Source organism: Lycorma delicatula, chromosome 5 (assembly GCF_047948215.1).
Source record: "Lycorma delicatula isolate Av1 chromosome 5, ASM4794821v1, whole genome shotgun sequence".
Lineage (NCBI taxonomy): Eukaryota > Metazoa > Arthropoda > Insecta > Hemiptera > Fulgoridae > Lycorma > Lycorma delicatula.
The window spans coordinates 96102397-96128661 of NC_134459.1; positions in this window are offsets into that span (position 1 = coordinate 96102397).

Here is a 26265-nt window from a genome sequence, read left to right on the forward strand (position 1 = left end):
GCGACTACAGCAAGCAGTCTTTAGCTCTACTCTACTATTTACCATGCATAACCGCACTTTGCTGTCTTCCCACACCATCGACAATGTGGCCCGATTTGACACGGCGGTACGTCACATTTTCCGGACTAAAAAAATAAAAACTGTCGCACTTAAACAGATAAAAAACTATATCGGTTCGTTTACCTCACAAGTACATTTAAACAAATTATTTTAACCAGGAGTTTTAATATATAAAACCGATCAATCTATTGATCTCATTCCGTTTGTTGTAACGATATATATTTTTAAGGTATCAAAAAATAATATGTATCGTTACAACAAACAGAATTAAAAATGTAAAACTGCTGACGTGCATCCTAAGAGTTTTAAAGAAAGGAAACAATAAAAATAAATTTAAAAAATACAATGTTCCTGATGTTTTAAATAGAAAATTGTACTTTGACAAAATAAGTATCAGTGATAAAAAGTAATTGACGCCAAAAAAATGATCGAAAAACCAGTCTTTGAGAAAAAATCTTTAACAATATTTCCACGTAAATAGTTTTAATTACAACCGAACATCTTCTGGTTTGTTAAAAGTATTACAGAAAAAATTTGACAGCGGAGTTTGACAGCGTTTATTAGGACTATTTGAAAATTAACTTCAGGTTCACTGTATTGCGCCAAGGAGTGAGGATAGCGATTCTATCTTTGCACAGTTGAATAGCCCGGTTCAGTGCGGTTTCAGTAGTGTTATCAGAAAAGCGTTATTGGAAATATCGCTCGCTTCTTTGTTCCTGTAAAACTCTGATTCGAAATGGCTGCTGACATAGAAAATCGAGCCGACTGTGAGGTGCGTGCCATCATCCTTTTCCTTCAAGCAAAAAACTTGTCAGCTACTAAAATTCATCATGAACTTTGTGCAGTATACGGAGGAAATAACATGTGTGACAGTGCCGTATGTTTCGGCAAGGTCGACCCTCTATTGTCAGATATGAACTTGTTGCAAGTGACGATGAGAAAATCGTCGATTCACGATACAAAATTATCCGAATTTTTTTCATCACATACGGCGAACAGTGCTGTACGAAATCGTAACCCGTTGGGTTAAGCTTTCACAAATGTTGTGCTCGCTGGGTGTCTAAGCTTCTTTCTGACGAACACACAAAAAAAAAGGATGGGGTCTTTGCACTAGACTTCCTTCACTGTTACCATAACTAGAAAGATAAAGTCCTTGAAGACAACGTAACAGACGATGAAACATGAGTTAAATTCGTTAACGTGGAAACAAACCTCAATCAATGCGGTGGAGGCACACCAGTTCTCCTCGAAAACCCGTAAAGCGCTTTCTTCAAAAAAGCTGATGTCATCGGTTTTTTGGGATCGTAAAGTTGTGAACTTGATTTTACGGAAAGAGGCACGACAATTAACGCTGAAACTTACTGATGTGACGTTGAAGAAATTGATAAGGACCGTACAAAACAAATGACGCGGCATGCCGAGTTTAGGCAACGTTTTTTTTCATGTCAACACTCGTCCCCATACTGCAGTACTCGCTCAACACCAAATCGAGTTTTAAATGGGAGTTGCTTAAACATCCTCCAGATAGCCCTGATTTGGCTCCCAGTGATAATCAACTTTTCGAGAAAATTTAGAAATAGTAGCGACGCAGCATTTTGAAAATGACGAGACGTTGAAAAAAGGTCCATACTACCAGTCTTAAATCACAGGTGACAGAGTTTTATGACAAGGGAATTCAAAAACTTGTTTACAAATATGATAAATCCCTTAATCTGGAGGCAATTATGTAGAAAAGTAGCTAGTTGTGTTTTAATTAAGTACACATCTCAGAAATGGTCGACTTGAAACTGTACAAGACTGCATTTCATTTACATTCATACATATCACCCTCATTTATCTTCTTCAGTAATACCTTACGGTGGTTAAGAGGCTAAACAGAAAAAGAAAGTATCAAATACTAGATAGAAAACTATTCCGAAACTGATAAATTAGGTGCGTAACTTCACCGTTGTAAGCGAATTGGGGCAAGAAATAAACCGCTGTCAAAAATGCCACAGCCGTTCTAAAGAAGAAAAATCATAACATAGCATAGACTATACTAGGAAAAGAAAGATGAGTGAAGTGATTTTCTGTTGTTTTTTTTCACAGAGTTGAATATAATGATTCATATCAGCGTGCAACGCATGTATAATCTGCATGTCAAATGAATTTTCCTCTAGGTAAAGTAGACAATAAAGCCTTTGGTTCAAAGCTTGCTTCGTAGCAAAAAGGAAGATCACTGATAACTATGTCAAAAGTAAATTATATACCTCTTCCCATCGATAAGCAATGCATTATATAAAATGATGTTATTCGACAGGAATATCATTTAATAACATCTCAAGAGTAGATAATACAAAAAATTATCACTGTCAAAAATAATTATAAAAAAAAACAACTTTCAAGGAAGTTTTATGAAACCTTTTTCAGGGCAATCTGTTATCAAAATACAGCACCCTCTCAATATCATTAGTCTAAAACAAATGTTATACAGTTAATTTTGGCGTATTCTCCATGTAATATTTTAATCCAAATATGACCTCAAAATTTTGTTTTATTGGCTTCATTATTTTGTTAACTGTCACTCGAAAAAATGAAACTTTTTAAAAACGTTTTATTTTCTCTATTAAGCCTAAATATTTATTTGTAAAAATTTGTTTTGAGTCAGTTTATATTAACAATGACTTTAAAAAGGTTTATAATGATAGGGTAAAATAGTTTGGAGGAGTGATTACTTTGACTAATATAGTAGTATATTATACATAGAATAACGTCGATACTTTACTATTACTCATTCCGTCTATAAAAAATAGATTTATCTAAGTAACATGTTAAATTAATAGACTTTATTAATTGTCATTTCAAATACTATTTTTACTGTGGAATAACCCAAATTAGAGAATCAGTTTCATTCTGGCTTTAATGCTTATACTTTCGCGAGTTTGATCTTTTGTTTTATTACTACATTTTCTCATACATATTTATATTGCTTCTTTTTGTGTTTCATAGATATTATTTTTTTGTGTACTATTATTATTAATTTATATGAAATGCCTCGTAGTTAGTGTAAATCATCCTAACAATGTTTGTTTCGTGTGTAGTGAATTAACTTCTACATCTCGAAGAAGAAATGTTATTCCTTCAGTTAAAAAAAATCATATGAACTCTATTTTGGATGTAAGATGAGCAAGTCTTGAGCCCCTCGTATCTGCTGTTAATACTTATGTAACTTTACTAAGCAACTAGCTAAGTAGGAAACCATGACATATGCCTTTGGCTGTGAATATGGTATGAAGTGAGCCTAAGCATCACTCACCAAAAAAATCAAAAACATCACAAGTAAATTCAAGAAATCTGTTGCATATTCTATCTTTCAGCCGTAAGACCTATTCCAGTGAAGAGCTATCATTTCCAGTTCTCCCAGAAACATACAATGGAAGAAAATGTTTACGATGAAGAAGGCTGTGATTTAAAGAGTAATGAGGAATGAGAGGATTTCAAAGGTGAAATTACTGAATCACACAGAATTTAACCAAAAAAAACATTTTTTTTCCGTGTTAGGCGGGAAGAATTTCAGCACCTATTCTTTTTACAAGAAAATATAGTATAATCTGTTGATATAAACTATTTATTGAATTTACTAGAACAACATCACAATCCTAAAATGGAGATTGTTAAAGATTCTTCTAAACGATTTGAAAACCGTCCTTAAGAAATGAGAAACAATGACAATAGAAATGAGAAATCATCCACTCTTCTTGCTTTTGCAGCACAAATGAAGGAGACGTATGACAATATGAAATTTTTACAGAAAATGATACAGTAAGAAAAGTATTCTTGGCACATATGACCTAAAAGTAATAGCCAATCTACTAGAACTGCAGTTCGATTATTCTAAACACTATTATTTTTTATGCGTGTGGGACAGCACAGACAGAAAAAATAACTATACTAAAAAAATACTGGCAATAGAGGGAAGCATTCAAAGCAGAGCAGAAAAATACTACTTGTCAAATACTTGTGAGTAAGAAGAATGAGTATCTTCCACTATTGCATATAAAACTTGGTTTGATGAAAACTTTTGTTAAAGTAATGGACTGTAATGCCCAAGGTTTTTACACCTTACAAGCAAGTTCTCTAGAATCAATGAGTCAAATATTAATAAAGGAATATTTGTCGGACCACAAAAAATAATTATAAAGTCGGACTTTGGAGGAGTTTGAATGAATCTGAGAAAGCACCACGGTTATCATTTTAAAATATTGTTAAATCATTCCTGGGCAAAAAGAATGCTGTACACTACGTACAATTTGATGAGTGAACTTCTTGAAAACTATAAAAAACTAGAATAGAATATGTCTCTAAAACTACGTACGTTTCATTTACAACTGCACTTTTTTCTACAACTAGCCTTAGCTACTTAAGTGATGAGCACGGTGAACGACTTCACCAGTTAATATCAATGATGGAAAACGCTACCAGGAAAAATTGACCCCGAATAAGCTTACAGATTACTGCTGGAGACTGAATAAGGGTATTTCAGACTGCATTCAGGAGAAAACGAAAGAAAACCCGATATTAAGTAAAATAATACTATACTGTAAACAACATAATTCCATTAAAGAAATCAGGTTTTCTTTAAATGCATCTAACTAAAAAACCTTGTCCATCATTCAATGTTGGTCTGAAGATTTGAAAAAAGAGCAAAGATACTATAAGACAAAAAACTTTCTTGTTTCTTTTGTAGACCAGCGTATTTTATCACTCTCCTACAATTATAAAAAAAAAAAATTAACAACTAATTTTCCATTACACAATCAATGTATTTATAATGTCCAATGACTTTATAATTTTAAGTTAATCAGTTCCTGAAATACAAAACCAAACAGTGATCAACATACAAACAAATTATTGTAATAAAGACGTTTCAGGAATCTAAAGCAAAGATTCGTACACAGTAATAATTCTATTTTGTTACATACTAGCTGTCAAGTCAAACGGCAAATGACGTGACAGTTTGGCGAGTTTAACTTGTTTATGTGAATCTGATAATACATCTTGTGATAATAGATCGATACAAAACTTTAGAATATGATATCTTCCAATAATAATCCGGTCATCTGTAACCTAATATTAATTAAAATAATAATAATTGCTATTAGTTTTTAATATGTATTTATTATATTACATAAAATCAGATAATTATTTTTTTATATAAATCATTACAGTATTTTTTTCCTAACGAGAAATAGCATATACTGTTTATTATTATTAAATAATTACTTACGTTTTATACGAGCAACAAAGATTTAATTTTTTACAATAGTTTTGGTGAATTTTCTGTAGAGAATAATAATAAACCGATAGCTAGTTTTATATATGATGTAAAATCAGACTGTATCACTATACACAAAATCCCCCCCCCGTCACTCACTCTTTTTCTCTCTTTAATTAAAAGAAAATAGCACAGCTCTTTCATCCTCGTTTGGATAAAACTGCACTTTATTATAAACAAACGGGAAAAGTAAAAATAAGATAAATAATTTTAGACATTATAAATGATGATAGTTTGAGAACAACGAAAACACCCGATTCAATTTCATGTAAATAGATGAATAACTGTTAAAATCCAGTGAACTGAATTGAAATAAATCTGAAGATAAATTTGTAACGTTGCACACAATATCTACTGGTTACGAGCTCAGTGTTTACTATTTGAAAAAGTTTCACGTTCTTATCTCGTGTTTCCAGACCCTAAACGTTTTAACTATTACACGCGAGAAAAATCCACAAGATGCCGCTTATCAGTAATATACAGTATTCAGCAACATCAAATTAATGTAAAAGGTTAAATGTACGACGGATGTTTTACAATAGGACTTTTTTTAAGTATAATAAATTCAACGATCAGGAAGGAAAAAAACAACTTCATCACTAGAATAAGTATGCCAACATTTTACTAAAATAGAACATATCTTTTAAAATAGGAATCTATTTATTTATTTAAATAATACGCTTATATGAAGATGTAATTTAAAAAATTACATTACAGTACTTAGATAACATGAAGTACGATCGATACCAGCACAATTTATGAATATATTCGTATACAATTTGTCTGGCAATATTTAGAACAAACATGTATCAAAGATAAACACATACGTATAAAATAAAATGATACAACAAAAAAAGAGTTTAAATGTTCTTTAAAAAGCGATAAAGCTAAACATCGATCTCTGTTTTAATTAAAAGAAAGACCTTGAACGCAGAATGGTAGCGTCTCGGTTTTTCATTCCGAAGGTTTCAGGTTCGAAACTCAATTAGATACTGTATTATTATTTCACGCACTACAAATTAACATACTGTATTCCCTCTATTAGTTTGACGTTAAAAAGTGCGCCCTATCGAACAAATTCTACCAAAACTCAGAAAAACGGGAGTAAAGCATTTAAATAAAAAAAGAAACGAATACATTTAACGAAAGCCCAATTTCTTAAGACACCTATTTACTAGATAGAAATTTAAATGGAATGGTAAAATAAGGTATGTTATATCCAATTACAAATAGAAGATAAACAAAAACAACTCGATACGCATATTGAAAAATAGAAAACAACGACCAGTGAAAATACGAGTATACGTAGGTGTCGCATCAAAAAAGTAATAAATTAACTGAAACGTGCCATAACTAACTTCCAAAACTTGCATAACCGTTCCGAAGGAATAACAAGAATTCTATGAGATCGCACGAGGGAAAGTGAGGAATGTATGGTTTCTCGTAAATGACAAAACTGAAAGAAGTATCATGCAGATCGACATGACAAGATTACCGAAATGACGTTACATCTAACCCTACATAAAGTGAACAAGCGTACTCTTTTTCTCAAGAATGCATGTGTATGAGTAACAAACAATCATTACAGAAAAAGAATTAAGACAGAAATTTGACAGTGCATCTTGAAAACTTGCGAAGATATCTGAACGAGCAAGATAGTACACATAATTTCGAATATATCCTGAAATGAGAGTACAAATGAATTTCATGTTACCTAGTCCTATCAAATTAAACTACCGAACCAGATTTATACTATATTTTTTTTTTATTAACAGACAAAATTTGTCATAATTTTCTTGACAAAATCTTTTTATATCTTCTTACGGCAAGAGAAAGAATAATAGAATTTTTTTTATCCTACTGGTTCATTCAGGGATGAAATAACATAACAATTACATTTAAAATCGAATTAATCAGAATCGCTGGCTTTGTTTATATGATCAACTACAAGTACAAGTATAATAAAACCATAGCGAAATGAGGTATTTTTATGTCGATCTATCTTTGCATATTCTTACTGTATTCATTTTTCTTCCTTTTTTTACAACATTTAAAAATTATTACAAATTAAGAAACAATTAAATTTATGCAGTAACTTGCATTAGTTCAATCATATAGAATAAATACTAAAAACAAATAAAAAAACCTGTAATGCAGATTAAAAAATTATACTTATTGGCAATTCAGCTATTTTTAAATCTCTACTTTTAAAAGTCGGAAAATTGTAAACAGATACATGCAAATCCTTATCATATTAAGGATTTGGATGAATGTTTAAACTATCTTAAAAAAGGTCAAAATTTAACAAACTGAAAAGCGTTACTTCTAAGCACTTTTTTAAATAGATTTTATTATTCGTAAAAAGTTGATTTTATTTTACATTTTTTTTTTTTTTTTTTTATAAATAAAAAACCTCCTAAGAATATGATAATATGTATAAGTTAACTGGCTATCTTTTTTTTTCGAAAATACTTTGAATATCAGAACAATACGAGGCCGTTTCCTTTCTGGGAAGATGATAAACCAGTTAAGTAGTAGTTAAATCTGTTAAACCAGTTAACGGCTTATCGATTGTGAGTCTGTGCATCCCAGCCATTTCATTCTACTCTTGGTTTCTAATTAACAAACCCTGTAGCATTAATACTGCCTTTTTCTAGAAGTATACATAGGTACTGCATCAGAAGCGTTAACCCGCAGAGATACCAAGAAGCAATCCGGAATATAGCAAAATATGCTCTTTTTATGACCGAAGCAGCGACTACCGGTAGTCTAATCAGCGAATATAAAATAATCACTCGGTCAAATAAGCAACACTCTAGGTCTTCTTAGACCCTATGTAACAACTTTTATCAACTGCAAATGATATTTACATAATTTATTCGGCAGGTCGAAAATTATCTCTTTTACCTATAAAAGAATCCAATTTACCGTATACAGGCTTGTAGCGTCCTAAATACCGATTTATAATGAATTAAAGGGCGAAAGTATTTAAATGTTATTTGGCAATGCATAATTAAATAGGCCATAATTAAAAAAAGGATTTTAAATAACTAAATGTAAAAATATATCTAATATTACTACCGTAATAGAAATAAAATATTGCATAAATGTAATTTAATATTAAGTATTGCATTAGACATGTGGGTTTATATGACAAAAACTCAAGGCCGAGGTCACTAAAATCATTCGAGCGTAAAATGAGAGGCAACTACATACAACTTTCTTATCTATAATTAATACATAACATCATACAACAGACATACTACACAATAATTGATTTATTTATTTATAACACCCAAACACTTACTCTGATTTAATTGCACACAAACAGAAAATAGTCAACAGTACGAGTTAATTACATCAAACACTTTTTTCTTAAATATAAAATTACAATAAATCAGTATAGCAAGCAATATATTACTACACAAAATTGCCATATTTTAGAAAGCATTAATTTTTCCCTACAATCACTTAAGTCCGTTTTAATTGTCTAATTAAACTTTAATAAAAACATATAACAGGAAAATATATAACTAATTATTAAAATTTATTAAATTTCATTTAAATATTATATAATTTTTAATTAAACTGCTGGAACGTAATTATATTTAACAACTCATTTAAAATATACGTATAATGAAAACAATATGTTGCAATAATTAAAAAATATGATGTGGACACCACATGAATTCCTTGTACCCCTATTAAATTACAGACACACATTTTTAAAAGTACATAAAAATGTTATTTCATTAATAACTTCTGATTTTTTAATCTTTTTTTTACTGTTATTGAATTATTATTTATTGTAATTTCTTTTTACAATCTGAGGTTAATAATTAATTATTAATAAATCAATATATTTAAATTAAAAAAAAGGAAATGTTACAAACCAAGAAAAATAAAGAGGAAGAAAATGTAAACAAAGAAAGAACAAAAAGATTAAGAGAGGAAATATAGAGGAATATAGAGAGAAAATTTGAAAACTAGATAACGTGTTCACAAATTAAGATGAGAAGAATTATATCAAACCAAAGAGCGATTAAATAACTGGCAACAAAAAACAAACGAAATAATGAGCAACTCCGACTTATGGAGAATATTGTCCGACAATATCAGAGGAGTAATGAACTAAAAGATAAGAATATTTTGCAATTTATTAAAGATCGGGCGTGTATGACTCAGTATTCTTGTGAAGGTCTATTAATCAGCCACTCTGTAGTTAACTTTAATATAGATAAAATTAAATAGAAATTCCAGAACAATTAAATAAAATTAACAGAAATTAAACTAGAAAATCTAAAAATAATACAGTTTTAAATTATAATTTTCAATTAATATTAAATAGTCAGATGTTTCACCAAATCTTTTACATATACACATATGTAATAATGCCTATTAAATTGCATATACACCTTTTAGAAGTACATAAAACTTTATTTTACTAATAACTTCTGATTTTTTTCATATTTTAATTTTTTATGGTTATTATTGAATAATTATTTATTGTATTTTTTTTTTACAATCATAGGTTAATAATTATCAATAAATCAATATAAATTTTTAAAAAAAAGTTAAAAAAGAAAAGAAGATGAAGTCATTCGAACCGATGTGCCTCCCTCTTCTAAGATCCAAATATTTCATTAATTAAAATTGCATTTGGCTATAACTAGAACCAATGAACTAAGAACCACTTATGATATATCGTTGAAACGCTCTCAATGAGGGATTATTACTGCAGTTAAAAAAAGGCCAAAGTCCAAACGTTTTTGGATTTTGAGCTTTTTTGGACACTTTCGGAACAGTCAATTGCAATCAAGAGGGGAAGTACACAACTACATGTTACATCAGTCTTAAATACAAAATTTCGACAAACTACGGCTAACCGTTTTTGAGTTAACCGATATATACATACGACATACGTCGCGCCGAAACTAGTCAAAATGGATTTAGGGCTGATCAAAATGGATATTTCCGTTGAAATCTGAAAATCGACATTTTCGAAATTTTTCATAATACTTCCTTTACTTCGTACAAGGAAGTAAAAAGGTTATCAAGGAAGTTTACTGATAAGACTAACACAGTAAGAATACAAGGCTTTAATATTGTAACTTAGAAGATTTTTACATTATCTTTTTTTCATTAAGAACTAATGCTTAGGGGAAAAAAAGGAAATAAAATGCGTTTCACTTTACAAGTCAATTCTTTCTCAAACTTTCACGTGTGCTGCATACGCACCCGCGCGCGCGCGGTTGAGTGTGTTGTAGCTGAAAATATGGGTTTTTGGGGGGCTGGACATGATAGGAGCCTTTGCCTTGGGTGAAGCAGAGGTTAGAACACAACAGTTACACGCTTAAAAACTAAAGATAATAAAGAAACATTTACAAACTAAACAAAAACATTTATGTATAAATTGTATATGCATAAATCACCAGTTTGTGTTTGACTGTACGGATTTTCTTATGCTTATTTTTCAAAGGTGCAGAAAAATTTTAATCGCATTTTTATTTTTAAAAAATTAATTCATTCGCAATGTAACGAGTTGTTCCACAGTAATAATTTTAATGAACAACAAAATTAACGAGTTATTTCTTTTGACCGACAATAAATATACCAAGCTTTATATAAAGGCAATTTTGATCCGCTCAAATAAGTATATTTTCTTATATAATGACACTTACGGCACTTCTTTTTATAACAAAAGCCCATCGGCTTTTTCCACTGTAGGACTACAGAGCTTAAACTTTTTCCAAAAATGAAATAAACGAGTTACAATAGTAAAATAATTTCTAGTGTTCATTCAAAGCTATCACGCCATTCAGTAGCGAGTGTTGCCCTTATCATAGTTAAGGTCGTAATCTTATTAGTGACTAATTCCGGGTAATCACGTTCCCTTACGTCGTCCTTCCAGGTCAGACTCGGTACTAACTTTCACGTGAACCGTTATTAATATGAATTTTGTGAGGTTACTGCAGGAAATACAATGATGAAAAAGCGGTGAATATTTTACAAGTGAAAAAAAAATACTTCACAATCCAAGTATATGTACCAACGGCCACGACATCACGTTCAGTAGCAATAAGCAGCGTTGGGCTTTTGTTATAAAAAAAGAGTACCGTGAGGGTCAATATATAAGAAAAGATACTTAAGTGGACCAAAATTGCGTTTTTATAAAGCAGTTTAGTATATTTATTGTAGCCGGCCTCCGTCGTGCGAGTGGTAGCGTCTCGGCCTTTCACCCGGAAGTCCTGGGTTCGAATCCCGGTTAGGCACGGCATTTTTCAACGCTGCAAAACACTCATCTCATCCTCTGCGGAAAGAATTGCTTGACTGCGGACCCCGAGGTTAAACAAACATAGTATATTTATTGTCGGTCAAAAGAAATAACAACAATAACATTCTACGAAAAAAATTAGTGAAAATAAGTCATTCAACTGCCACTGATCGGGTAAACTACATGCGTGAAAAATTTATGTAGGTAGCATTTTAAGAAATCCAATAAAGATTGGTGGCCCTGGACTTATGGGTGGTCGAAAGTCTTGTTTTTTCGGCGTAAAAATCAAGTTGGACATGTTCTACCTCAACAGTGGGTTTTTGGAAGCTATTGCCGTCAGACAAAAGAATGTTTTCTATACGCCGTGGAAGAGAGATCAGCAGCACACTTACTACCTATTATTCAGAAAAGTATTTTACCTGGTTCAATTATATTGTCAGATTTCTGGAAAGCCAATATGGAATGTCATCCCCAATAGCGATTTGAGCATGGCTCAAATCGCATCTACTCGGCTCTTATCGCCGTGAGTTCATATGACGGCGGCGTAATCAAGATAAGAATCTGTTTGAACAGATACTGACGGTATTGTTGCCTTTTGGCCACCCGAATAGTAATAGCAATAATGTTTTGATTATTTAAATAATAAATTCATTAATTACAGCTAATAGTCGAATTGTTATTTTAATACCTGACTTCTACAGAAAAATATTTAAGCCGTGCAGTCCTACGGTGGAAAAGATCAGAGTGTTTTTATTAATAAATTAATTTGCTTCCTCACATTATCAAAACGTACGATACTAATTTCTGCTATATTTTAAAACAAATTCCCGACTGAAGTAGCTATTATTTTAAACATGGCAGACAACTGAAAACCGTCTGTCTGACGGTTCTTGAACCGTCTCATTCTCTAAATCTTGAACAAACGTTCAAAATTTAGTAAAGAAATAAATAGTTATTAAAAATAGTTTGAAACGTTTTTAAGCGTTCCACACCGGAGGAGGGAGGGTTTAAATAGATTTAGGATGAAAGTTTTAAAATTACTACTTTAATATTAACTTAGAGGATTACTTTAAATTGTTTTATTTAATTAAAAACCAAAACATAACAAAAAATTATTCATTTTTTTAAGATAATATAATAAATTTGAGATTATCATAACGCTTCATGGCGAAAAGGGCGGTAAAGCGAGGAATATCAAATTTAACCTTGACAAGAGTAAAGTAACAACCTAAAGTCAACCAGTTAAAAACCAGATACAACTGCCTGCAATCTGTTTTGTAACTTCACAAACATAAAACATGCAGTATAATCGTCCCTAATATAAATCACAAAAGGTTCATTATAAAGAAATAATGGCTGCTAGATCCATAAACGTAGTACGATGACCAGTGATTTTAAAAAGTCTACAACTTTCAAAAGTATAGAGCGATAAATTATTTTAAAATAGAAAATAATTTTCAAACGTAGCAATTACTAGCAATCGAAAAGTTTATGACTACCATTATAACACCAAAATAGAAGTAAAGCGAGTAATCGACTTTAGGATGTCACTAATGGTATTAATGTTAAAGCTGTTACAACACTATTAGGTCAAAAATTAGTGAGGCATGAATTTTGATGAATCATTTTCATTTTATTCGTAGGTTAATTAAAATAAAATTATTATTTAAAAAATAACAAAAACATAAAAATTAACAGCGGCTAGCTCATTTTTTTTCTCTATAAAATAACTGAATAAGGAATAATTAATTAGATTAAAGCACAACGCATACAATTCTCCGCTTCATTTTTCTTTCTAATATGAAATAAGTTTTACAATATCGTTCGCTGAATATTTGAATTCATATCATAACTACAATAAAATATCGAGGTTTATCGTATCTTGTTATCATAATAACTATTCTAATACCAATCGTATTTCAAAATTCTACTTAAAAAAAAAATATTCGTTTTAGGATCTTTTAAACCCATTTGCAAGCTAACATTTGTATGAAACTAGCAAAAAACTTAATATACTAACTAATAAATAAACCTAATAACCAATTTGTTCTCATCCAATTACGACCGACAGCTGTCCAGTTATCGATTATTTTTTTTTTTTAAGTTAATACAATTTTTACAAGAAACAGTTCTTCTAAAATTAAAAAGTCATTTTACATTACCGTTATCTTCATAAATACAACCCCTAAAAATGGTAATAGGAAATTTAAATGTTTGCGAGCATCCTAAACAGTACAAATAAAAGAAAAATAAATGTTAAGAAAAGGATCCGAGATGGCAATAGTATTCTTTGCCCAAGAAAAACATTTATAAATAGGTTGGATTGCTGGAAAAGTTACGAATATTCAAAACTTATGTAAAACAATAATTTTATACTTATATATATATATATATAGATCGGGAGAGTTGGTTATGTGATCCATAGGATATTTGAAAGAAAGGTATTAAGAAGAATCTATGTACCGTTAAATATAGAAAAAATAGGTAAATACAGAATTAAGGAGCTGAATGAGTTAAAGAACCGGGCTATTTATGAGTTTTATTAAGGCACAAAGCTTCAGTGGGTCGGGTAATGTTGAAAGGATGGAAGGCGAGAGGGTGCTAAATTGATAATGAAAGCGAAGCCGTTTAATAAGGAGAAAAAAGAAGAGACCTAGAAATAGATAGCTGGTGAAGTTATAAAGAATCTTAGAGACGGGTGTGAGAGGTGGACAAGTATTATGGAGTACAAAGAGACCTGTAAGAAAATCGATGAGAAAGCCGACCAGAATCTAATTTTTTTTGAAAGCAAAAAAATTATTTTATTAAAGGATGATATTTATAATAGTTCATTAAAAAAATATACGCATACACACGCACACCACACAGAATTTATATAAATTGCATCAGTTTCCAATTGAAGATGATAAAACAATGAACAAGACCACTACCCTAAAAAGGCAAGAAAACGATAATAGTTTTATTCTTTTTAAAACAAAAGGAGTCACAAGCAATAAATTTGATCCAATGTTCCTAAAGTTTTAATACAACATTGGAATTATATAAAGATACAAAATTCAAAAATCAAAATGAGCAAAATAATTAGATTTCATAAAATCGTGAACCATTTATACCTAGTACGACTACATAAACTACATGACCACATAAAAACAATTACATGAAGCTTAATTAATATGCAGAACAATATGGAAGTGTAATACAGCGCTGTACGTAGTTGCAGGATCTACATTAAAACATGCAAACAGCCTGTCAACATTGATATACATCTCGGTTATTTGATAACGTATTCCATAACTGAACGGAACTAATCACAATCGTGTCGCGTATACAGGACATCAATCACACAAAGATTAACTGCCAAAGTGTAAGTATGAAAATGTCGGGATGCTCTATTTTGGCGTAGGAAAAACCATTGTGACCATAAAAACGAAATACAAATCTGAAATGATATACTCGCTTATATAAATCATCCCACCATATATATATATATATATATATATATATATATATATATATATATATATATATGGTGGGATGATTTATATATAGAAAGAGAGAGAGAGAAAATACACAGGAATGGAAGGAGAAACAATTGTGAATTGAAAATTAATTAATTTTGTATATAGATTCACAGTTCTAAAGAAATTAAACAAAAAATGAATTAAAAAAAAGTCCTATTCGCAAAATATTTTGATGAATCAGACAGTAGTAAAACTATTAAAATCCCGAAAAAAGTAGATTAGCACAACTGTTATATTAATCAAAGTATAAAATAACACACAGTTTGTCCTGGCTTGAATGTCTTATATACATACGTATAATCCGATAATCAATCGCTTGTCGCTTAAGCTTTTTGTATAACAACCGGAACGCATGGTTCTCGGACTTGTTCGCAGGCAAAGTTTTGTGGTTTTGTTCACAAAACCACACAGAATGCAAAACTTCTTGCAAAAGCTTTTCGATCTTGGCAAAGGGGGTTTGACCAAAATCTCCATAACCTGTGGAAGAAGGGATCAAAGATAAAGGAACGTTATAAATAATGAAGGAGTGTTTCCAGCCCCTTTAGAGAATCGGTGCCCGATTCGTCCGAGTATCTTTATTCAGGATATCTTTAACAGCATATAACCATCAAATTTTGCCGTCCCCAGAACCATGAAGTGTGTAAGTAACCGACGAATTATAAACCGTTCATGGAAGGTTTAGTTCTCAAATAATAATTTATTTATATCCCCAAAACATTACAGCATTAATTTGGAAAATTTTGGCAAGATTTATATGTTGAACATCTAACTACGTTTTAACGAAAAAACTACGTTTACGTTTACATCTAACTTACATAAAAAAGAATACCGTTTTAATTTTTAGAAGAAATTAATAAATCATTTATTCCTATTTTAAGAAAATTTAGTTCATTAATTAATTACTCAATTCCTAGACTTTTTTTCATGGTAGCATTACGTTCAGAAAAACTGAGCTTAACTAATTACTAATAATAATGAATAATTTTACTTTTTTACGGCACTTTGATTTACCCATCCGCTATCTCACCGACTGAATTTAAATTGTATTAGGAAGAAATGTAACGTGTCAATACTTAGTGAGGGAGTGCATGTGCGTCCGTAATGTTTTACCAGAGTTGTCATTATATTGGTAGCTATTACTAAATGCCTCTCTAATCAAAAGTTGGCCGATTATTTTTTTAAATATGAATAGTACTAAGATAGGTAAAACAACATACACGTATATCACGGCGTATTTATTTAAAAAAAACTCTCTTCTTACCAAGTAATAGGATATAAACAAGTCAGGTTAAACAGTCATTAATACGAGAAAGAGAAGATGAAGCGTGTAACCGTGCATTTTTCAAAACATGTGTTGTACATCAGCCAACATTTACTCCACGGTACTTCCGCCGGTAACCGATATATACGCGTCTACTCATTACTGGAATATGCAGTACAATTTTTAAGTAAACGTATCATTATTTCATTTTTGAAAATGAATTAAGGAAAAGAACAAACCTTTGGCGCACATTATGATGAAATGATGGCGAGGAAAAATATCTGCTTACAATAGAACCGCAACAACGCGACGTTGCAAATCCCTTTTACGGCTAACTTTTGTAATAAGAATATTAGGTTAAACCCCTATTGACCCCTTCACATCACGACTAAGAGCATGAGCTAGATTGTGTACGTAGTTGGTTACTGCACCATTCGACAACGATAACAAAGGACTTTAATAAGCAGGTAAGATGTTACTAGTAGATACTGTTATTAGTATGTATTACTGCGGATGGTTGTATCATCCTTACGGCACTTTCCTTGTCGAAAATAAATAATAAAAGAATACCGTGATAAATTTACGGGAAAGATGTGAACAATTTCGATTCCATTTAAACACCAAAGAAACTCGTATTAACGACCTAAAATGAACTACTGACATTGAGATACTGGTGTTTCATTTCACTTCCCTTCATACCTATAGATAAATGATTAACATATACTGAGTAATACGTAAATAACAGTGAAAACAGCGGATGTCGGAACTGGCCGCAAGAGGTAATTCACGTCGGACGAGGATGAGGAAAATATGGGAGTAGGTAATGTGTCCATTGTCAGTAAAAAAAATTAGTTTCCATACTTCTCGACACATTTATTACATTTAATAAATTTATTCACACAGAAATCAGAAAGAAGAGCTGCAATTAATTACGTTTCGCATCTCTAATTAGAATAACGTTTTACTTACAAGAATACATATTTATTACACAGAGGGGAACAAATAATCCGAACCTAGTACATTTTTAACAGAAAATTTTATTTTTAAAAGAAAAAAATGTTTAATAGTCAAACTTACTCAAATTTAATAGTCCTCCTTTGTTTTTTGATTATCTCATTAATCCTCTTTGGCATTGATTCCACTAAGGCAGAACAATGATTTTTGATCTCTTCATCTCGAAACCAAACCTGAATCACTGAACTAATAAGATCCGTTTTTGTGCTACAATTCATTTTTTCGAGTCTTCTTTTTAGTATTACCCATAAATTTTTAATGGGATTCAGGTCGGAGGAGTTCCCCGGCCACGAGAGCACTCGAATTTTTTGGTTTTTGAAGAACTCTTTGCTTTCTTAGACTGGGTTGATTTATTTTTCTGGGTTCTTTTACATAAGCGGGCCTATTTTTTTTTTGGCATATGTTAATGTATTGGTCCGATTTCATTATTCCATCCACAGGCATAAGTGGTCCTGGCCCTTCACGTGTAAAAGATGCCCAAAACATATTTTTGGCTGGGCGTTAGGGAGCTTGTTGCAGGTGTGCTGGCGTAGTAGTCTTCTCATCTGCCGATTTACGAATGTAGGCTATTCTCTCCACTTGGACAAAGAAATGAGTCTCGTCTGAAAAAATAACTTTTTTCCACATCTCAACAGTCCAGTCTTATTATTTATCCTTTACAAAGGTGTCAGCGAAGCTATTATGCTGTATGCTGCGCCTGTCTGAGCTCACCGCATGGCTTTTAGTCCATTCTTTATGTTCCTTTGTTCGTTGAAGTCTTTTTGTTTTCATAACTGTGTCAGTAACTGCTTCCTTTTAAGTTTCCGTGCAATCCTTCCCATTACCATCTTCTACGAACTGTCATACCAGAAACATAAGTCCCACTTGCTCTCAAGTCCCTATTAAGGTTAACAGCTGACAATCGTGGATTAATTTTGCTTTTTACAACATAACAAAAATTCCCTTTGTTCGCTACTGTATTTATTTTTATACTTGATAACAAAGTGTATGAAATGAACGATTCCTTGAAATCATGAGCGATCTGTAAATGACATCGATTATAATACAGAGCATAATGTACATACAACTGCAAGGTTAAAAGAAAATTATTTTTATAGCGCGTTAAACACAAATCCAAAATACAATCAATTCAGCTTTGCAAATATCATTAATACAACTGATTAGGAAGAGGAGAGTTTAGATTATTATTACTGAGAACTCTCTAAATGTTATCAGAAAGGTCCGGTGATCTAAACTCCACGATGATGTTGAATTAGAAATCGCGGACAAGTTTTTACTGAAAATTAACGATTAATAGTTTTCGAGAAATTTTAATTACAGCAAAATACGATTAGATTAATTACCGTACTGTTTTAAATTAATAATCGTATTAAAAAAAATTAACCAGTATGAAATTATTATCCACTTGCAGAATCAACATTCGGCGCATAACAGTGGTGTGGACGAGTTAATTTGTATAATCGCTCGCTTAATTGTAACAGTATGGAAGAAAGCAGTAAGGAACATTCAGAAATTAATCTCACTTTATTTATTTACGGCACATCAGAAATAAAGAAAAGTTAATACCGACGAAGCGGAATCTTAAAGTATACCTGGTAATAAGGATAAACGGAATGAAAGAGCAATTTGTTTATATAGGATTATTTAGTGCGCGATTCACTTCCAGGAAGTACATGCGGTAAACAGGGCAGTAGGGCATGGTCAGTAATCAACCACGCTAAAGAAAGGACCAGTATATCATCTACGCTGAAATTTACGTATTTTTTACAAGCTTGAATTAAATTATTCTACTATGTAACTGCAAAATTAATTTTGTATTAATTACTATTTGTATTAATTACTATTTAAATTAACATTAAAAATTTACGCATCAATTTCAAGCATTCCGAATTTTTCAACACTCACTAATTTCAGGATAATTTACAAAACTTATAACATTTAAAAAATGAGTTGTACACCAAATAGGCTGTAATAAAAAAAATCAAATACACTACCGTACCAGAAACAATGAAAACTAATTACAGAAAAAGCATATAATAATTTTAATTATCAAACCGATAAATATACGACAGTTGAAAAAAACAGAATATTAAGTAATTCAATAAACAAATCTAATGATATATATATAAATACATGAACACGTAGCAGTATTTTTTTAACATTTTTGACTTAAGCTATATGGAAAGAAATAATAAAAATTACTTCAATAGTAATAATTAGAAATTATTACAATAACTTGTAATTGGATAATATTAAAACCAAATAAATTATTTTATAAGAATAAATAAATTCAACAAAAATACGGTAAATTAATAGTTTCACCATAACTCTGATAACATATGCTAACACATACATCAATAGAATTTCTTTACACCTGTCTATTCAATAAATTAAATTTCCCTTACATTCTATGAAGTTATACGATTAGAAAATAAAATATCCAAAAACATGATGGTTAAACATCACTAACTCAATCGCATCAAAAATAATGTAAAAATCAATAAATAAAAATAATAAATATTATTAAAGAATAATAAACGATCACATTTAATATCAAAATTACCAAATGGCATTCTCGTGTTTGAATATATATCTGCTCTGCTTGCAATAGTAATAAAATAAGTAATAAAATTTTTATTATTAGAGAAAACTATTCATCACAGATCTACCAAATTCTAGGATCTGATTCTCTATTTAGGTAAAGAGCTTTGTAAAGATTATACAACAAAAGGTAAGTTAACAGTAAATTCCACATCAAAATCAATATTGGCTAAGAATTTTGCTACTGATAGCAAGAGAAAAAGATTGAGTTTAAACGTGTTAGTGTTTTATCTGGGTGAAAAACCAATCAGGTTATAATTACCTGAATACAAACAATGTAATACAATTTAAAAAATAATTATTCAATTTTGTAAAAACCAAAATGCTTAAAAGAACACAAAAAATTAAGTACAAAAATCCTTTACTCAGAAATGAAATAACAAAATAAAATCATCACAAAACATAAAGAAAAACATTAATATATTTTAAATAAATAAATAGTATAATTAAAGTGTAAATATAAAATGGTATCACCCGAATGTACTTTTTATACTGAACATATTCAAAATATTATATTTCACACAAATAAACATGATGTAATTTATAAAATTATATTTATACATTACTAACCAATAACTGGTTACGGATGTTAATTAAATAAATAAAAAGACAAACTACATTTGTTTCATTGTACTCTGAATGAAAATACTAATTTTTCATAAATTAATAATAATAGTTTCTCATTACTTCAAACTAAAATAAAATATTCTTAATGTAGAAAAAAGATTTAAATTTAAATAAATTACTGATATGGATACTTTCTTTTTCCTGTTTAGCCTCCAGTAATTACCTTTCAGGTAATACTTCAGAGGATGATATGTACGAGTGTAAATGAAGTGTAGTCTTGTACAGTCTCAGTTCGACCATTCCTGAGATAAGTGGTTAATTGAAATCCAACCACCAAAGAACACCAGTATCCACGATCTAGTATTCAATCCGTGTAAAAATAAGTGACTTTACTAGGACTTGAATGCTGAAACTCTCGACTTCCAAATCAGATGATTTAGGTAGACACGTTCTTTCGAGATGGATACTCGAAAGAAAACTTAACACCCCATTTACTTACTTTTTTATGAGGAGAGAGTAACAAAATAATGTCTGCATAATTTTATAAAGTAAAAATAAATTAATAATAGATTTAGAAATGCCAGATCTGAATTCTTTATCAAATACTGTTTAGCTTTTGATGTCTCCAAATACAAATTAACTAAACAAATATCTTTTACACAATTGAGCAAATGGGAAATGCAAAATTCAGGCTAATAGACTGTTACATAGTTTGTATTTTACAGACGCATCATCAATTAGGTCAGTTGAAGCAATTCTAGACCTGGAAGACCTGATTTAAATTTCAAAGACCTGATAAAAAATAAATTTCAAATTTTCTTTTATCAAATGTCTCTACCATGAAGTAGTTCAAAATTAGTTCTTAATACTTCTAGTAAGCAATAAATTTTGTTAGATGAAGTCTGAAAAACCCTGAAAAATGGTAAAAGCTTTACAACCTTAATGTATTGTGAAGGTAGTTTTACTGCAAATGGAAAAAAAACAGCAGCTATGGAAAAATATTATACATATTCTAGAATTCCGCATTTTCTTTGAAAAATCTGAGATATTCTTGGCCAGCTATTGTTCTGCAACAGCTTTTGTCCATGAATTCTGGTCCTGCTTCAGGAAGATCAATAAAAACTTTTGATGGAATTTCTGTGAATAATAATTTAAATGGTTGTCATCACGATGTTATTAAACGTAAATAAATAAAGTACTCGTTTAGAGAAAATTAGCACATCATTCATCATCTTCATTTGCACTAAGGAAATATAAACTACAAACATAAATTAAATCTATTTCATCACCAGTACAAAAAATAACTAACAGAAAATTTACTACAATAATAAACAAAAATAAAATTATACAATTTGAATAACTTAAAAAAGTAATAATAAGTAAATAAATAAAATAAAAATAATAAAAAATTTAGGTAACCCAAAGTCGGGCCAGTTTAGGGTTTACCAACCCACCGGGTTGGTCTAGTGGTGAACATATCTACCCAAATCAGCTGATTTTGAAGTCGAGAGTTCCAGTACTCAAGTCTTAGTAAAGTCAGTTATTTTTACACGGATTTGAATACTAGATCATGGATACTGGTGTTCTTTGGTGGTTAAGTTTTCAATTACCCATACATCTCGGCAATAATCGAACTGGGACTGTATAAGACTACACTTCATTTACACTCATACATATTATCCTCATTCATCCTCTGAAGAATTATCTGAAAGGTAATTACCAGAGGCTAAACAGGAAGAAGAAAAAGTTTAGGTTTTACCATTCCAAATTTTTTAATCAATGTGCAAGAGCATTTCACAAAGTAAATTTTCAAAATGTGTAAACAATTGTATTTATTGTAATTGTGCCTCCGACTAATTAAAAACCCAAAATAATTTACAAATAATTGGATACATGTGAACTGAGACCAAAAAAAATATCAAAGTATAGATTTTGTTCCATAACTATGTTACTATGTTGGCCTTCGTGGTGCGAGAGTAGCATCTTAGCCTTTCATCCGGAGCTCCCGGGTTCAAATCCCAGTCAGGCATGGCATTTTCACATGCTACAAACCATTAATTTCATTCTCTGAAGCAATACCTAACAGTGGTCCTGGAGGTTAAAATAAAAAACTATGTTACTATAATAAAAATAAATTAATGTCATCGCAAGATGACAACCACATTTTGAGCTCATTTTTAAATAGATACAGATTGCTAATACCTCTTAGGTTTAGGGTAATTTGTTATAAATGCTTGGGTGTACTATACATAAAAAATTTTGTGTAACACTTTTATGAGCTCTAGGAACAGAAAAATAATGAGTACCATGACTATTATGCAATTTGAAATTTATCTTTCAAATTGAAAGAAATCAGATGTTACTGATTCTAGATTTAAGATTAACTCATTAAGATAACGTTTTACAGCAGAACACATTTGCATACCTAGACACAATGGTCAAATGTAAATTTGCAACAATTGCAAAATTTCAAACTGTTTGAATGTGTTATCGTAAAATTTGCATGTTGTGGTCAATAACCTGTTTCATAATATTTGATTCTGTTGTTGAGTGTAGTGCCTCATGTGCCTGTACGTGTTCATTCTATCTGCATCTAGTATTTAATGCAATAACTGCAATTTAATTAATTAGTAAACTCAGGTTTTGTTTGTCAGTAGATTTTGTTAGTATTGTTGTATGATGTTATGTATTTTTTGTTTTGAAAACATCACTGTAACCTTCTTTCTTGAAAATGACGGCAATTTTCTATGACTGGTGGTTGATGTACATTACTGTCAAGCATTTCCTGTCACTAATTTTATTTGTTTGCATTTGGGTAACTTGGTAGCTATAAACTCTGCCACATATTTTACATTAAGTTCTTCAAGAGTTTTGAAAAGATGTTTTATTTGACAAAATATTTCCAGGAAAGCCATTAACACACTAGCAAATACCCACTGCAAAAAATATTGCATTATACTACAATAAAAGTACTGAAATATTGTATAACTATGTTTATGAAAATTTATATACAAGGAAAACATAAGATGTTACTTGGTTCTCATATCCATCAACAAATGACTCCCAAATTTACACTTCGTTCCAGAATATGAACACAACAAATTACTCAATTTTCTTACCACATTCAAAAAATAAAACACATACCTTTTAATATTTACAAAAAAAAAAAAATATACATGATAAAAAGTTATCCAAAAGACATCTAACCTGCAGCTTTCTTCCACATGTTACAATGCCTGATAGATAAACATTCAATTCTGAGACAACTGCACTCAATACAATAAAACATCAAACATAAGTTAATTGCTTATGCCTCTTAAATAGCATACTAAAGTCAATAACAGGAAAAAAGAATACGATACCCTCTTATAAAAATACATATATAAATCAGTAGAATGACTGGTAGCATGATATCTTTTCACATTCAAATTGTTAAATTGTACATGGTATAAATTTCATTTTTAACTTTGATTCCTCCTATGGTTTTCAATTGGCTATTAGAAACTAGTACCAAGCTTTCAAATAATCGGTGTTCTATATTTTCATAATAAAAGGCTTCCTTACCTCTGAAAATAAAACCTGTTTGTCGAACATAAAGTTATATTTTCAAAATTCATCTGCTTATGAAACTTTACTTGCTTACTAACTCCAACAATTATTTGAGTATTACAGCAAATTAACAAGTGACTTTCTGATTGGAATTCATCATATCTTGAACTATTCAATTTTACCATTTCAAAAACTGGGGTTCATCCCTAACCAAACATCTACTGTTGGTTTCTACTCAACAACATATCCTATTTTAATCAGAAATTAATGATCTACACATTGGGTAAAATTTAATTTAATAAGTACATGGTTTAAATCAATTGGTATTCCTGACCCTAAACAATCATATTTCATATTAATTAACTTACCTTTTTACAGAAACAATGCATACTCAATATTTCAAATGTTCAATATTAACATTTAGGGTGGGTAAAAACAATTACCTATAAAAATAGTAACTATTTTTTTAACAGCATTATTCAAAATGGTATACCAAATAATACCGTTACATGATATCATATTTATAGCAAAAATGTTTGTAAATTATTCAAATACCATGCAGATTTTAAAACACACAACATAATAGTTAGTTTTTATAAATTGCTACCAGTTCACCATATTAAATGATACAAATAATATTTCCCAATTAACAATAGACAAAAAAAAGATAACTATAAAGACAAGTAAAGTGAGATTCTAACAGAACCTCTTAAGCATAAGCATTGTTTTTATTCCAAAACATCTATTTACTAATAAGGGAACAAAACTTTATCTTACTTATTTCCAAAAAAAAATATTTTATAACGGTTAACTTATTTTAAACTAACGCTTCACGGAATTCAGATGTTTAACATAAAATACATAAGATACACAATGCTTATATTGTTATTAGGTTAAGCGTGTTAACACATTTGTAAACACTTAACAACTTGTTAAGTTAAATTAACATTGATTTAAATAAAACAGTAAAGAAATTATTTCTTTATTTGATGAATTATATTTTTATTTAATGCGGATAAGCAGGCACGACTCACTTTTTCGGGAGGATCATTTTTTGAGGTTAGGTTTCTAAAGTAATCACACTAAGAAACGAGCAAGTGTAATTACTGCACACTGATAAACGTTATCAATAGAAAGGTAATTTCTCTAATTTGAGTAAATTGTAACACAATTTAACGCGGAATTTATAAATAAGTTATTTATTACAACCATAATTAATAATCTTTTAATTCTGTTAACAGTAACCAAATGATATTAAAGAGAATAAATTTATGTGGAGTACACGAACTGATCATTTGATCAGAAAAATCACTTGATCTGTTCGTGTTACGACCGGCAAAATAATTTATATATTTCCATAACAAATGCACAAATTCTAATAAACACAACAGTATGGGCGTGTCTCATAGATTAGTCAATGTTATGCTATACGGCTGCTCGTAAAGTGTGCGCAAACGCTTATTTTGAACTGCAACACAAAATGAAATACTGAAATTCATTGTATCGGTTGGATAAAAGTTTTTAAAAAATATCTCACTTGTTTACAAACTATTAAAATGACTGTCTTTCTTCTCAAAACAAAATAATAATATTTAATAAACACTTACCAAATCAGTATCCTTCGACGCCATCTTCCAACAACGATTTTGCGGGAAGTTGAGGCAAGCTAAGGTGAGTTGCTGGAGTGCCTCCTAGATATTATGTTTTTTTAGTCATTAACTCTGGAGTTATTTCGATTAAAGAAAGGTATGTTACTGGCTACCAACACGATAAAATAGTTCTTGGTTAAAGTAAAGCATAGAATGTAGGTTATACAAAAGAATAATTTCTCAATCCTACAGTTTTGAGTAACGACTAAGGGTCTCCGCCCCCTTGTTCTAGCTTCCAAAATCGTAAACACTGCCGCGATTAATTTTATAAATCTGATTAGTTAGTTATCCTTTAATAATGTAAAATGGGTAAAATTGTGTTCTGTTTAATTTCATTTAACTTAATTGATGTGAGAATAGTAAAGATAAAACATAAAATTGTGGATAAAGTAAATCAATGTTTCTATTGAAAACGAAACCATTTTCTCCAGTAACATGATTGCTGACAAAAAAAA